This window comes from Geotrypetes seraphini, chromosome 9, assembly GCF_902459505.1.
Source record: "Geotrypetes seraphini chromosome 9, aGeoSer1.1, whole genome shotgun sequence".
In the NCBI taxonomy this organism is placed as follows: Eukaryota; Metazoa; Chordata; class Amphibia; order Gymnophiona; family Dermophiidae; genus Geotrypetes; species Geotrypetes seraphini.
This window is the reverse complement of record NC_047092.1, coordinates 181,913,081-181,926,902: the sequence shown is the minus strand read 5'-3', so window position 1 is coordinate 181,926,902 and position 13,822 is coordinate 181,913,081. Positions and strand designations below refer to the sequence as shown.

Sequence of the window (13,822 nt, the reverse complement as noted above, 5' to 3'; positions counted from 1 at the left end):
CACATAAGGGCATCATGAGTAGAACAGTGGACGTCATAATGCCGCTTTATAGAGCAATGGTCAGACCACACTTGGAATACTATGTCCAACACTGGTCTCCCTACCTAAAGAAGGGCACTCGGAGAAACTGGAAGGGGACAAGTTTAGAACCAATGCCAGGAGGTTCTTCTTCACACAGAGGGTTGTGGACACATGGAACGCGCTTCCGGAGGAAGTGGTCGGGCAGAGTACGCTACGGGGATTCAAAGGGGGACTGGATGGATTCCTGAAGGATAGGGGGATTGAGGGATACAGATAGATTTACATAAGAGTATGGAAAGAGTTTAGATAAAAACAAGGGGGCTATAGGGCTAAATCAAGATAACATGACAGGTCATGGACCTGATGGGCTGCCGCGAGTGCGGACTGCTGGGCACGATAGACCTCTGGTCTGACCCAGCAGAGGCAAATTCTTATGTTCTTATAACCCTGCTGGAGAGGGTGCAGAGACGAGCCACGAAGCTAATAAAAGGTGTGGAGAATTTGAGCTACAAAGAACACCTCGAAAAAACTGGGATTGTTCACCCTCAAGAAGAGAAGGCTGCGAGGGGATATGACAGAGACTTTTAAAATACTAAAAGGTTTCGACAAAATAGAGCAAGAAACTTCATTATTCACATGGTCAAAAAGTGACTCGGACAAGAGGTCATGGACTGAAACTGAGGGGCGGCAGATTCAGGACTAATGTCAGGACGTTCTGCTTCACACAGCGAGTGGTGGACTCTTGGAATGCTCTTCCGTAGGAGGTTGTGACAGAGACCACCATTCGGGGATTCAAGGGCAAGTTGGATGCCCACCTTCTTGCTAATCACATTGAGGGATACGGGTGAACAAGGTGTCCATCAGGGAACACCTAGCTTAGCCTCCGCGTGTGCGGGTCGCCGGACAAGATGGACCTAAGGTCTGATCCGGTGAAGGCATTTCTTATGTTCTTATGAAGGTGCCGATATTAGTATAATTATATGTACAAGGGGTCAAGTTATAGAATTTCCCTTTAATTTTATGGGAGGTCAATCTTGTGTCTATTTTTAGCTTATTTTATAACGAAACAGGGACAGAATGAGCCGGTCCTGGCTTTACCTGTGTGCATGCAGACAGACAGAGTCTCCCTTCTCTGGGGAAATCAGAACGTGCACCGGGAACAGATTAGTCTATCCCCTGAAGATGGAGCTCCACCATCAGCTAAATCTCCCGGAAAGATGCTAAAACATAATACCAGCAGCATCTCACTTAGAACAGGAGCCAGTGAATCAATGTGAGTGAGGCCATTCTGCGCTTTCTCTGTCAGCATCGAGGGTCAGCGGCTTGCATCTCTGAACACAGCAGATCACTTTGATTCATCCGAAAATGCCGCCCTTCCCAGGCGCGGCACTTAAGCAGACCACAAGGAATGCTGTCTCCACCATGGTGAGGTAGAACGAGCAGTTGCGCATACCGGAGCAGTACTTCCACTGTCTCACCCAGGAGCACCGTGCCAATCCCTTGGTCTGAGCTATGTCAGGAGGGTCAAATGCCGGTCCTCGAGGGCCGCAATCCAGTCGGGTTTCAGGATTTCCCCAATGAATATGCATGAGATCTATTAGCATACAATGAAAGCAGTGCATGCAAATAGACCTCATGCATATTCATTGGGGAAATCCTGAAACCCGACTGGATTGCGGCCCTCGAGGACCGGCATTTGACACCCCGGGTATTGAAAAGCTTCCCATCAAAATCACGTCGGGAAGGAGCAGCCGCGCTCGCGCAGACGAAATGCAGTGACATCATGTGCACATGCTGTCAATGCATGCGGGGATGCCTGAGGGCACCGGCATCTCTCGACCCACCACCCCACACTCATACCCTCCCTTTCTCAACTCTCCCCCCTCCCCCTTTGTACCTCTTTAAATCTTTGTCAGTGCAAGCAATTACTCTGGCCGGCTGCTTGCACTAGCCTGGCTCCCTCTGAAATCACTTCCGGGTCACGGAGCCAGGAAGTGACATCAGAGGGAAAGCCAATGCTGGTTTAAGCAGCGGACCGGAGAAGCTGTTTGTGCTGGTGAAGATTTAAAGAGGTTCTTGGGGGGAAGGGCGCGAGTGTGACATTGGGGGTGCGGAAGGAGCGTAGGGGTAGTGCATAAGGAGTGTGGGGGGGGGGGCGGTAGAGAGGAGGACATGGGGGTCGACACTGCTCCGAGCACCTCCTACCCTCACTATGCTACTACTTGAAGGGTATTAACGTAGAACAAAATCTTTTCCAGAGAAAGGGAAATGGTAAAACCAGAGGACATAATTTGAGGTTGAGGGGTGGTAGATTCAGGGGCAATGTTAGGAAATTCTACTTTACGGAGAGGGTGGTGGATGCCTGGAATGCGCTCCCGAGAGAGGTGGTGGAGAGGAAAACAGTGACGGAGTTCAAAGAAGCGTGGGATGAACACAGAAGATTTAGAATCAGAAAATAATATTAAATATTGAACTAAGGCCAGTACTGGGCAGACTTGCACGGTCTGTGTCTGTGTATGGCCGTTTGGTGGGGGATGGGCTGGGGAGGGCTTCAATGGCTGGATTTAGTTTTGACGGAAATTTCGGCAGTTGGAACCCAAGCACAGTACCGGAAAAAGCTTTGGATTCTTGCCCAGAAAAAATTTAAATTTAATCAGGTTGGGCAGACTGGATGGACCATTCGAGTCGTTATCTGCCGTCATCTACTATGTTACTATGCCACTGCAGTGCCTACCTAACTCTCGGCTCTTCTCAGACTTTATCCCTGAGCGAGTGTCGTGGCAGTCAAAGGTGATGTTCATCTGCACTGCCTTCTTAAATGCTGGTGAATATTGGTTCCTGGGCTGCCCCGTGGGATGGAGCTGGAATATCGACCTTTAGATTTCCAAGACCTGCCCTACACGCTCTGAAGGAGTAAGAGAAAAGGAATTTAAATTTTTAAGCTTAGATTACATTAAAGCTGGACAATCACAATCTACTTGAGCTTTTGAGTTCAGTCCGAGAGCCTCCTGGGACGCTTCCTCATTAGCCCCGTTGCCCCCTCACCAGGATCCTCCAGTCAGCAGGCGATACATAGGCTTGAGAAGGGACCAGCTGCAATTGACTGGGAATTACGGCATCGGTTTCTAGTCAGCCCTTGTTGCCGAGGTGTCTGAAAGCTGCCGTCCAGCCTCTTAAGATTTGTGACCAGAACTTTTGTTTGCTGCAGCCCGTGCACAGAAGATAAAGGACCCACGGGACAGTGGGCTTTGGATTATAGCCAAACGCTGGGCTGTTTCCAGTGTTTAACTGTTGAATTTGTGGTCCTCTCAGCCTACCCTACAGGACAGACGAAGCTGAAGATCTCTGCATGTTCATTACTGTCTGTCGCCGTCAGATGGCCCGGGGACAACATGTATATTACTAGACCCAGTGTAAATATGTATGCTGTGTCCTAGAGGGTTCTACTGACCTCATCAATAATGTAAAGACATACCAGATCCCGGTACCAATAAATGTAAGGTTATTTATTATTCATTCTCCTAAGGGCTGAACACCGTGTGTACATGTTCATATCTATTTATGGTTAACTCTTTATGTGCTCTTCTCACCCGGCAGCCTTGGTTTCTGAAAAATAATGCAAATCTGCTATTTTACTTCAGTGTCTCTGTCGGCTCACGGGCCAAAGAGGTTGGCTGCACCGCTGGGACATTCACTGCACAGGGACAGAGGGAGCCCTTCGGAAATCTGATCAGGGCCCATGATGCAACCGCACCTCTGCATGGCTACGCTGCACAATGCAACCTCAGAAGATACCGTATTTGCCGGCGTATAGGACGCACTTTTTTCTCCTCAAAATACGGTTAAAATGCGGGGTGCGTCTTATGCACCGGTAACTCCCCGATTCGCTGGCGGCAGCGCTTTCAAGCCCCCCCTTCCCATCCCACCCAGCAGAACCCCGCCGACCCTCCCACCGCGAGGCCGACATACTTCTGTTCCAAACTGCAGCCGTGGCAGCACTGAACATCCGTCGATGGCCTCCCCACCAGAGCATTCCCTGTGCCACGTCCGTGATTTCATCAGTGATGTGGCACAGGGAAGGACCCGGCAGGGAAGGCTGCGAAGAAGCCTATTCAGTGCTGATGCCACTGTAGTTTGGAACAGAGGTATGTCGGCCTCAGGGTGGGAGGGTCGGCAGGGTCCTGCTGCGCAGGATGGAAAGGAGAGATGGAAAGATGCTATGCAGGGGGATGGGTTGGCGGGGTTCTGCTGCACGGGGGAATGACTTTGTATTACCGTATCTGTTCCACAAAGATCTCAAGACTTTTTTTATTTCAGAAATGTTATGACATCTGAAATTCAGTTTGCTTAAGGATGATCTGTAATTAGCTTAAAAATGTAGAAAATTATTTTTTTTCTTTAAAATGTGGACAAAAAAAAGGGGGGGTCTTATACGCCGGCAAATACGGTAAATACAGACTTCTGATTTACTGGAACTGTATGGAAACCGCACTATATCTACATAAAGTTTGTATTTAGAGAGACTCTGGCATCAAAACTGAATTAAAGATTTACCCTCCTAGGGATTCCGCTCTAGTCATTAGTAGAGAAGATGCACAGAAGCACTTATAGGAATATATCATCAATCTACAGACTGATGACAGTAATGGGTGGCTAACAGCCAGCAAACATTGAGTTCTTCATCTTCTTGTGTGCTTAAGGTAGTCTACTGCCCTCTACAGGAAGCTTAAGGAAAGGCGGCTTTATTTCTAAATAAAAAATACACCTACTTATATGTCTATTAGTAACATAGGGGTCCTTTTATTAAGGCACACTAATTGCTAAGGCATCCATTATATTCTACGGGTGCCTTAGCATTTAGCATGTGCTAAATCGATTAGCGCACCGTAATAAAAGGAACCCATAGTAAATGATGGCAGATAAAGACCTGAACGGTCCATCCAGTCTGCCCATAAGTTATATCCATTAAAAAAATACACGATTAGATTAACTTGTCTCTTCTTTGATATTTCTGGGCCATAGACTGTAAAGTCTGGTATTGTGCTAAGTGCCAAATGCTGAAGTTGCCGTCCAAGCTCACTCCAGCCTATCCGACCGTCCCGTTGTTTGCAGGATATCTACTGCACATTCTCGATGTACTGACTTTCTGTGGGACAACCAAAGTGGCTTACATTTATTATACGCAGGTGTTTTCTCTGTCCCTAGTGAGCTCGCAATCTAAGTTTTGTACCCGTGGCAATAAAGGGTTAAGTGACTTGACCCGGGTCATAAGGAGCCTCAGTCAGACGTGAACCTGGTTCCTTTGGTTTTCAGCTCACTTTGCTGACCATTAGGCTGTTTTAGACTCAGCTTTTGCATGCAATGTGTGCTTTCTAGGGCATCAATTTAGTCCTTTTTTTTTCAGTCACAAAACCAAATCTGTTCATCTTAAAAGGCCGCCAAGGCGGCAAGTGCAGTGGAGATAAATAAGATAGGCAAGCAGAATAGGACAAAGTCACCGGGGCTGAGAGATGCAGATTCCCGGCTAGTCTGCCATCGCATTGTAATCCTGCAATTCTCCTCTGGGAATGGTGTCGACAGAGCTACCAAGTTCACTTCATTTATTACATATATGAGGTTTGAAATTAGACCTTGGTGCTCTAGAGGCAGTGGGGCGGGAGTGATCAATCCCAGTCCATTAAGGGCACGACGCAGCCTGTGCTGACTCCTGAAGATCAATAAAGGCTCAAGCGCTCTTTCTTCCATGGCTCCCACGGAACTGCATTTGCAGAGGTACCTGCTCTGGGAGGAGAGGGGGGGAGGGGAGGCCAAGGCAGGAGGGAGTGGGCATCCCTCCTGCTGATTTTCATGCGGGGTTTGGGTTGTGGGAGGTCCGGGTGGCCACTGAGGCAGAAGGGAGAGGAAACTAGGCCTCTTCTCCCTTGAAAAGAGGAGACTGAGAGGGGACACGATCGAAACGTTCAAGGTACTGAAGGGAATCGACTTAGTAGATAAAGACAGGTTGTTCACCCTCTCCAAGGAAGCGAGAACGAGAGGGCACTCTCTAAAGTTGAAAGGGGATAGATTCCGTACAAACATAAGGAAGTTCTTCTTCACCCAGAGAGTGGTAGAAAGCTGGAACGCTCTTCCGGAGTCTGTTATAGGGGAAAACACCCTCCAGGGACTCAAGACAAAGTAGATAAAGACAGGTTGCTCACCCTCTCCAAGGAAGCGAGAACGAGAGGGCACTCTCTAAAGTTGAAAGGGGATAGATTCCGTACAAACGTAAGGAAGTTCTTCTTCACCCAGAGAGTGGTAGAAAGCTGGAACGCTCCTCCGGAGTCTGTTATAGGGGAAAACACCCTCCAGGGACTCAAGACAAAGTAGATAAAGACAGGTTGTTCACCCTCTCCAAGGAAGCGAGAACGAGAGGGCACTCTCTAAAGTTGAAAGGGGATAGATTCCGTACAAACGTAAGGAAGTTCTTCTTCACCCAGAGAATGGTGGAAAACTGAAACTCTCTTCCGGAGTCTGTCATAGGGGAAAACACCCTCCAGGGATTCAATGTAAGGACGTTCTTCTTCACCCAGAGAGTGGTGGAAAACTGAAACGCTCTTCCGGAGTCTGTCATAGGGGAAAACACCCTTCAGGGATTCAAGACAAAGTTGGACAAGTTCCTGCTAAACTGGAACGTACGCAGGTGAGACTGGACTCATTTAGAGCATTGGTCTTTGACCTGGGGGCCGCCGCGGGAGCAGACTGCTGGACACGATGGACCACTGGTCTGACCCAGCAGCGGCAATTCTTATGATCTTATCACTCCTACCAATATTCACGGGGGTGGGGGAGGGAGTCCAGGTAGCCGCCGAGCAAGAGGGAGTGGGTATCCCTCCTGCTGATATTCACCGGGGGAGGGGAGGATATCTGAGTGGCCTGCTGATTGGCCATTGTCGGGAGGGGGTCATCATCAGTGGGAGGGGGCAACTTTTTTTTTTTTTAATGACTTTATCCCATTTTCTGTGAAGGGGGACAAAAGTTTGGACATCTGTCCCCTCACTCTAAGGACCATTTGTGAACAGAAATTGACAGAACGCTGGCATCTACGCATGTAAGTGGGCATTTATGTGCAAAGTGACACGAACACACCTAACCAGAATTCTATAATTATGCGCTAAAATGGTTTTTAATACGAGGATGGTTTGAAAAGTTTGGTGAATCTCCACGAGATGCCACCACACCCATTAAGTCATCGATGCCGTCAAAACCTATTTTTCCTACAATACGAAAAAAAAAAAAACCCTGGAAACTCGCTGGACTAAGTGCATAGCCCTCGATGGAAATTATTAATAATAATAATAATAATGTTATTGTTTTATACCGCCATAACCAAAAGTTCTAGGCGGTTTACACTAAAAAGAGCCAGACAATCAGCAAAATACAATAATACAGTAAAAAATACAAATATTTGTAAAATAGAATTTCAGTAATAAAACTCTCATCCTATATAATAAAACGCTAGCCGCGTATGCGCACTCAGACCTGCGTGATCTGTAATCCCTGATCCGTAGACCACAGTTTGGGTAGTGTAAAGCAAGAGGTGCCGACTGAATATACACAGAATGACACACACATTGATGCTAAGAGAGAGAGACAGATAGAAAGACAGAAAGCTGCCAAGGAGAGAGAGAAAGAAAGACAGACAGACAGACAGTGGCCAAGGAGAGTGAGAGAAAGAAAGACAGAAGGCGACCAAGAATAGAGACAGAAAGAAAGAAAGAAAGACAGTGGCCAAGGAGAGAGAGAGACAGAAAGAAAAAAAGACAGACAGACAGGCAGTGGCCAAGGAGAGAGAGAGAAAGAAAGACAGACAGACAGACAGTGGCCAAGGAGAGTGAGAGAAAGAAAGACAGAAGGCGACCAAGAATAGAGACAGAAAGAAAGAAAGAAAGACAGTGGCCAAGGAGAGAGAGATACAGAAAGAAAAAAAGACAGACAGACAGGCAGTGGCCAAGGAGAGAGAGAGAAAGAAAGACAGACAGACAGACAGTGGCCAAGGAGAGTGAGAGAAAGAAAGACAGAAGGCGACCAAGAATAGAGACAGACAGAAAGAAAGACAGTGGCCAAGGAGAGAGAGAGACAGAAAGAAAAAAAGACAGACAGACACATCTATTCTAGCACCCGTTAATATAACGGGTTTAAAAACTAGTTAAGTAATAAACTTATCGAACAAAGTGGGTTTAATTCATTTCTGAAATGATGTTGTTTAACTTACTTTTTTACCAAACTTTTCTAACCACTCCCCTACATAAGTGTCAGGGGGTGTTCATAGAGGAAGAGCATGAGTGGGGCTGACTTTTCTGTGCTTAATTTACAGAATATTGTGAATTATGAGTGTAAACACAAGAATAGCAATACTGGGTCAGACCAACGGTCCATCTAGCCCAGTTTCTTGCTTCCACAGTAGCCAGTCTAGGTCATAAATACCTGGCAGAATCCCAAAGAATAACCAGATTCCATGTTACCAATCCCAGGGAGAGCAGTCGAGGGCATAATTTGAGGTTGCAGGGAGGAAGACTCAGGAGCCATGTTAGCAAATTCTTTTTCATGGAGAGGGTGGTGGATGCCTGGAATGCCCTCCCGAGGGAAGTGGTGGAGAGGAAAAAGGTGTGGGATAAACACAGAGGATCTCTAATTAGAAAACAAGTGGTTTCAATAAAAGAACTAAGGCCGGTATTGGAAAGACTTGTACGGTTTGTGTCCCATATGTGGTAATTCGGTGTAGGATGGGCTGGGGAGGGCATCACTGTGAACTCCACTAACTTGGAACATGAGGACGTGACTAGTCAGACTTTACAGAGATATCCTGCAAACAGGATGGTTGGATAGGCTGGAGTGAGCTTAGATGGCAACTTCAGCAGTGGACTTTAGTCTATGTCCCAGAAATATCAAAGAGATAAGCTAATTTACTCATGTATTTAATGAGAGTAACTAATAGGCAGACTGGTCTTTATCTGTCATCATATACTATGTTACCATGTTTCGCCATTCTACCTTGATAGAACTTTGGACTTTTCCTCCGGGAACTTGTCCAAATCTTTTTTAAACCAGCCATGGACCTGTCATAAATGTAGGCACATTGATGCCGACTTTGGACTTTTCCTCCAGGAACTTGTCCAAATCTTTTTTTAAACCAGCCATGGACCTGTCATAAATGTTAGCACATAAATGTAGGCGCATTGATGCTGACTTTGGACTTTTCCTCCAGGAACTTGTCCAAATCTTTTTTTAAACCAGCCATGGACCTGTCATAAATGTTAGCACATATGTGTAGGTGCATTGATGCCAATTATGCTAGTAATCTATAAAAAGACAATTACAGGCATGTGTGCGGTTAAGAATTAGACACACTACCTGCTTCTAATGCCTTACCCACGGCTGTGCAAACACTGAGGCAGCACAAGGCATAGATATGCTTCCAGCCCATCGTCTCTTCTCCCTGACAGTGGTGAAGTGGATGGGGTGAAGGGCGCCCTGGTGGGTGAGTCGCACAGGGCACAACCATAGCTCACTACGGTCCTAGTAAATAAGGCTCCTCCGTCTAATTAGATCAGCTGATTCTTGCTTTTCTCACAGTGGTTCCTCACCTGAGCTACTCAGATGCCTTTCTACCTTGGAATTAAGCACAAACGACTGCTGAATCATTTACCATCTTGAATTACCTGTCTTTGTGTATTTGGAGTTAAGTGCTTGTTATAGAGATATATTTTAGGAAAGATACTGTATGTGTTCATTTAGATTTATAGTTCAGATGTGACTGCTTGGATATAAATTTTTGTGAGGAGCAACATATTAAATCAATATTTCCAATCAGACCTGAAAAATCCCTCTGAAACTCCTTGTGGCCTTGGACAAGTCACTTAAACTCTCCAATGCCTCACTTAGATCATAAGCCCTCCAAAAAACAGGAAAAGATTAGACTGTAAGCTCTACTGAGCAGGAACAGTGTCTTGAATGTTTTAATGTACAGTACTGTGTATATCTAGCAGCGCTATAGAATTCATAACTAGTACCATGCAACCACAAATCAACACAATAATAAAAGCATCATTCACAACTATGAGAAACCTAAGACAAATTCGAAAATTCTTCAACAGGAAACAATTCCAACTTTTGGTACAATCTCTTATCCTTGGACTAATTGACTACTGCAACATATTATACCTCCCCTGCCCAGCGGCCATGATAAAGCAATTACAAACAATACAAAATACAGCCCTAAGACTCATTTACCCATTAAAAAAAATACGACCACATCACAGAGGCATACCACGACTCACAATGGCTCCCAATACAAGCAAGAGTCCACTTCAAATTCTATTGCCTACTATTCAAAGCTATTAACGGAGACAGCCCAACCTACTGGAACAACCGACTAACTCAATCCACCTCAACCAGACACAGGAGAACCCACTCACTATTCACACACCCGCCAACCAAAAATGTCAAACGAAGAAAACTGTTTGACAACCTAATGGCCACCGGAGCAGCAAAACTAGACAGACAAATCACCAATCTGCTGTCTTCAACCACAGACTACAAAACCTTCAAAAAAAAAACCAAAAACTCTACTCTTCAAAAAACACATAAAACCTATCTAACACGACCAGTTCCGTCCCAAGCTCCACCTACCACCCTGTCTACTCCTATCAAATCTAAAATGTTCAAATTACCCAACACGTATTACCTTAATTTCTCGACAATTCTTATGTAATCCACCTATATATCTTGCAACTTCATGACAATTCTTATGTAATCCACCTATATATCTTGCAACTTCATGACAATTCTTATGTAATCCACCTATATATCTTGCAACTTCATGACAATTCTTATGTAATCCACCTTGAACCGCAAGGTAATAGCGGAATAGAAATCACTAATGTAATGTACAGCGAAGAACGTATGACATCACCAGCAAGTACAAAATGTGGCGATGAGGCTTCGATCATTTTCCAATCTGGTCATGCAAATTAGCTAAACCACCATGCCAACTGGCCAAGTGATTGGTGCACTAACATCTCTTGGCTATGCACAAAAAAACACCAACCCAAAACCAGGGGTTTTAGCGATCCCAAAAAAGCAAGACTAGTCCCTTACCTGTCTAACCATAGTTCAACCCCTTTTTTTAAAGGGGCACAGATGCCGGCCTTAGGCTCCGCCCTCAATATCCCAGGAATGGTTCGGGGGGTGGCAGCTGGCATGGGGGGGGCCTCCATTGGTGGGCATTCCTCCTGCAAATTTGTTTCTCACGCAGGGAGGGGGGTCATCAGGGCAGGAGGAAGTGGTCATCCCTCCTGCCAATTTTCGCTGGTGCGAGGAGGGTTGGTCCCCGGTGCTGGTTCATCGGGGAGACGTTGGGAAGGGTCAGCAGCAGCAGGGAGGAGGGGATTTTTCTTTTCTTTTTTTATAATGGGGCAGGTATTGTGCGTGTGTAACACAAACACAGCATCAGTGCTCATTAAAAAAAAAAAAAAAAAGGTTTCCTGCCCCGAAGAGCTTAGTGGCAAGAGGCTGCTTTGGGGATTCCTCTGCCTCTCAGCTAATCGGGCTTCCCCTGCCAGTTCTGCGCACGTGTGAGAGTCGCTCTCACAGCGATCATTCGGACAGGAGAGACAGGGATCACGACGAACCCCCCCCCCCCAAATCATTTTCACGCTAAATTTTTAGTGTATCAATATCTCTTTTAGAATCGTCCAAAAATCGAAGCGGACCCACGCGGTCTTACCGATCCTGTTTAGTACATCTGGCCTTCAGTGTTTTGCTGACTGCCGCTGGGATTAAACCCAGAAATTCAAATCTAGGCCATATCCAGGCTCCAGCGTTGAATGTCCAGGTTTCCGCATAGGCAGTTAAGTGCAGTGTTTACTACTTAACCAGTTATGAGTTACCGCATAAAGACAGGACTGGCTTTAATGCAGTTAACCTGGCCAGTTGGCACACTGACAAAAGCGCGCAGAATTCCACGCTGACAACTGTGCGCATGGACAAGTGCGCGCAGGACAGCTGCGGCCCATGAAGGATATCTGGAAGGCCCTGATTTGCTGTGACTCCTCAGGGCCCGTCCCATGGGAGGGGCTTCAGGCGCTAAATCAGGGTCTTCCAGATATCCAACTCTAACCCCTTAAAGAAGTACGAGGGAAGGGAAAGGGCACACGCGCGGTAGTGGGGAGGCAGGGAAGAGCGGGGGTCGGAGAGTAGGACGGGTGCTGGTGCCCCCCCACCAACACGGCACCTGGGGCAACCGCCCCTCCCCCCTCACTATGCTACTGTCTGGAGCAGAACCTTTAAAGCTTTATAAAGCAGGCATTCTAAACCCAGTTCTCGCCTCAGGTGGCGGCCAGTATAGTGCAGTCGTGTTTGTGAATTTAAAAATCCTCCTGCGCACTTCTATCAGTGCACTTCTCTTTCTTTCTCCTCTTTGATTTTTTTCCCCCCCCTCAGATTTCCCCCTCTTTGGGCCCTGATTCTCGAAACACATGTATCAATTGCAAACAGCGGTAGGCGTCTTACCAGGATGCCTACATTGTAGGTGTCCCTAGTGCGTCTACACCGATGCGTAGGGAGGCTTAGGCATGCCCAAGGCAGGGGCGTGTGCATGGTTTCTCCCGGAAGTGACCTTAGGCATGCTTAAGCCTCCCTACGCATCTCCATTGGCGTGTAGGCCTACCTTTAAGGCGTCTGTTCAGCGATTCTCTTTAGGACGCCGATGCATGGTTGGCGTTCGATTGGCATCCGCCTCTTAGGTGTCCGCCAAGATCACCAGCCTAAAGAGAATCAGGCTCTTTATGTATATTAAGAAACCCAAAGAGGATTCTTGGTTGCTGACTCAGCCTTTTGGAAATTTATTTATAGATTGGAATTTATTAACCAATTTTCATGAAAACCCAAAGCGGTTTACAACGTACTGAAAAGCAATCAGGTACTCTTAGAACATATGAATAGCCTTATTGGGTCAGACCAATGGTCCATCAAGCCCAGTAACCTGTTCTCACAGTGGCCAATCCAGGTCACTAGTACCTGGCCAAAACCCAAGGAGTAGCAACATTCCATTATCTCAGAGTAAGCAAGATTCCAGAACCCCAAAAAGTAGCAACATTCCAAGCAGAATCCCTAAAGAGTAGCAAGATTCCGTAACTCCAAAGAATAGCAACATTCCATGCAGAATCCCCAAAGAGTAGCAACATTCAAAGCAGAATCTCAAGGAATAGCTAGATTCCAGAACCCCAAAGAGTAGCAACATTCTGTAACCCCAAAGAATAGCAACATTCCGTAACCCCAAAGAATAGCAACATTCCATGCGCAATCTCAAGGAATAGCAAGATTCTGGAACCCCAAAGAGTAGCGACATTCCATACAGAATCCCCAAAGAGTAGCAACATTCCATGCGGAATCTCAAGGAATAGCAAGATTCTGGAACCCCAAAGAGTGCAACATTCCATGCGGAATCCCCAAAGAGTAGCAACATTCCATTATCTCAGCATAAGCAAGATTCTGGAACCCCAAACAGTGCAACATTCCATGCGGAATCCCCAAAGAGTAGCAACATTCCATTATCTCAGAGTAAGCAAGATTCTGGAACCCCAAAGAGTAGCAACATTCCATGCTACTGATCCAGGGCAAGCAGTGGCTTCCCCCGAGTCATTCTCAATAACAGACTATGGACTTTTCCTCCAAGAAATTGTCTAAACCTTTCTTAAAACCAGCTACGATATCCGCTCTTACCACAATCTCTGGCAACGCGTTCCAGAGCTTAACTATTCTC

At 46.4% G+C, this 13,822-nt stretch overlaps 1 protein-coding gene across 1 annotated transcript in view; it reads right to left on the bottom strand.

The window, feature by feature from the left end:
- The window catches only part of FGF12 (fibroblast growth factor 12), a 424,008-nt gene that overhangs the window by 335,886 nt on the left and 74,300 nt on the right, over positions 1-13,822 (bottom strand). The gene's annotated exons all lie outside the window — the stretch shown is intronic.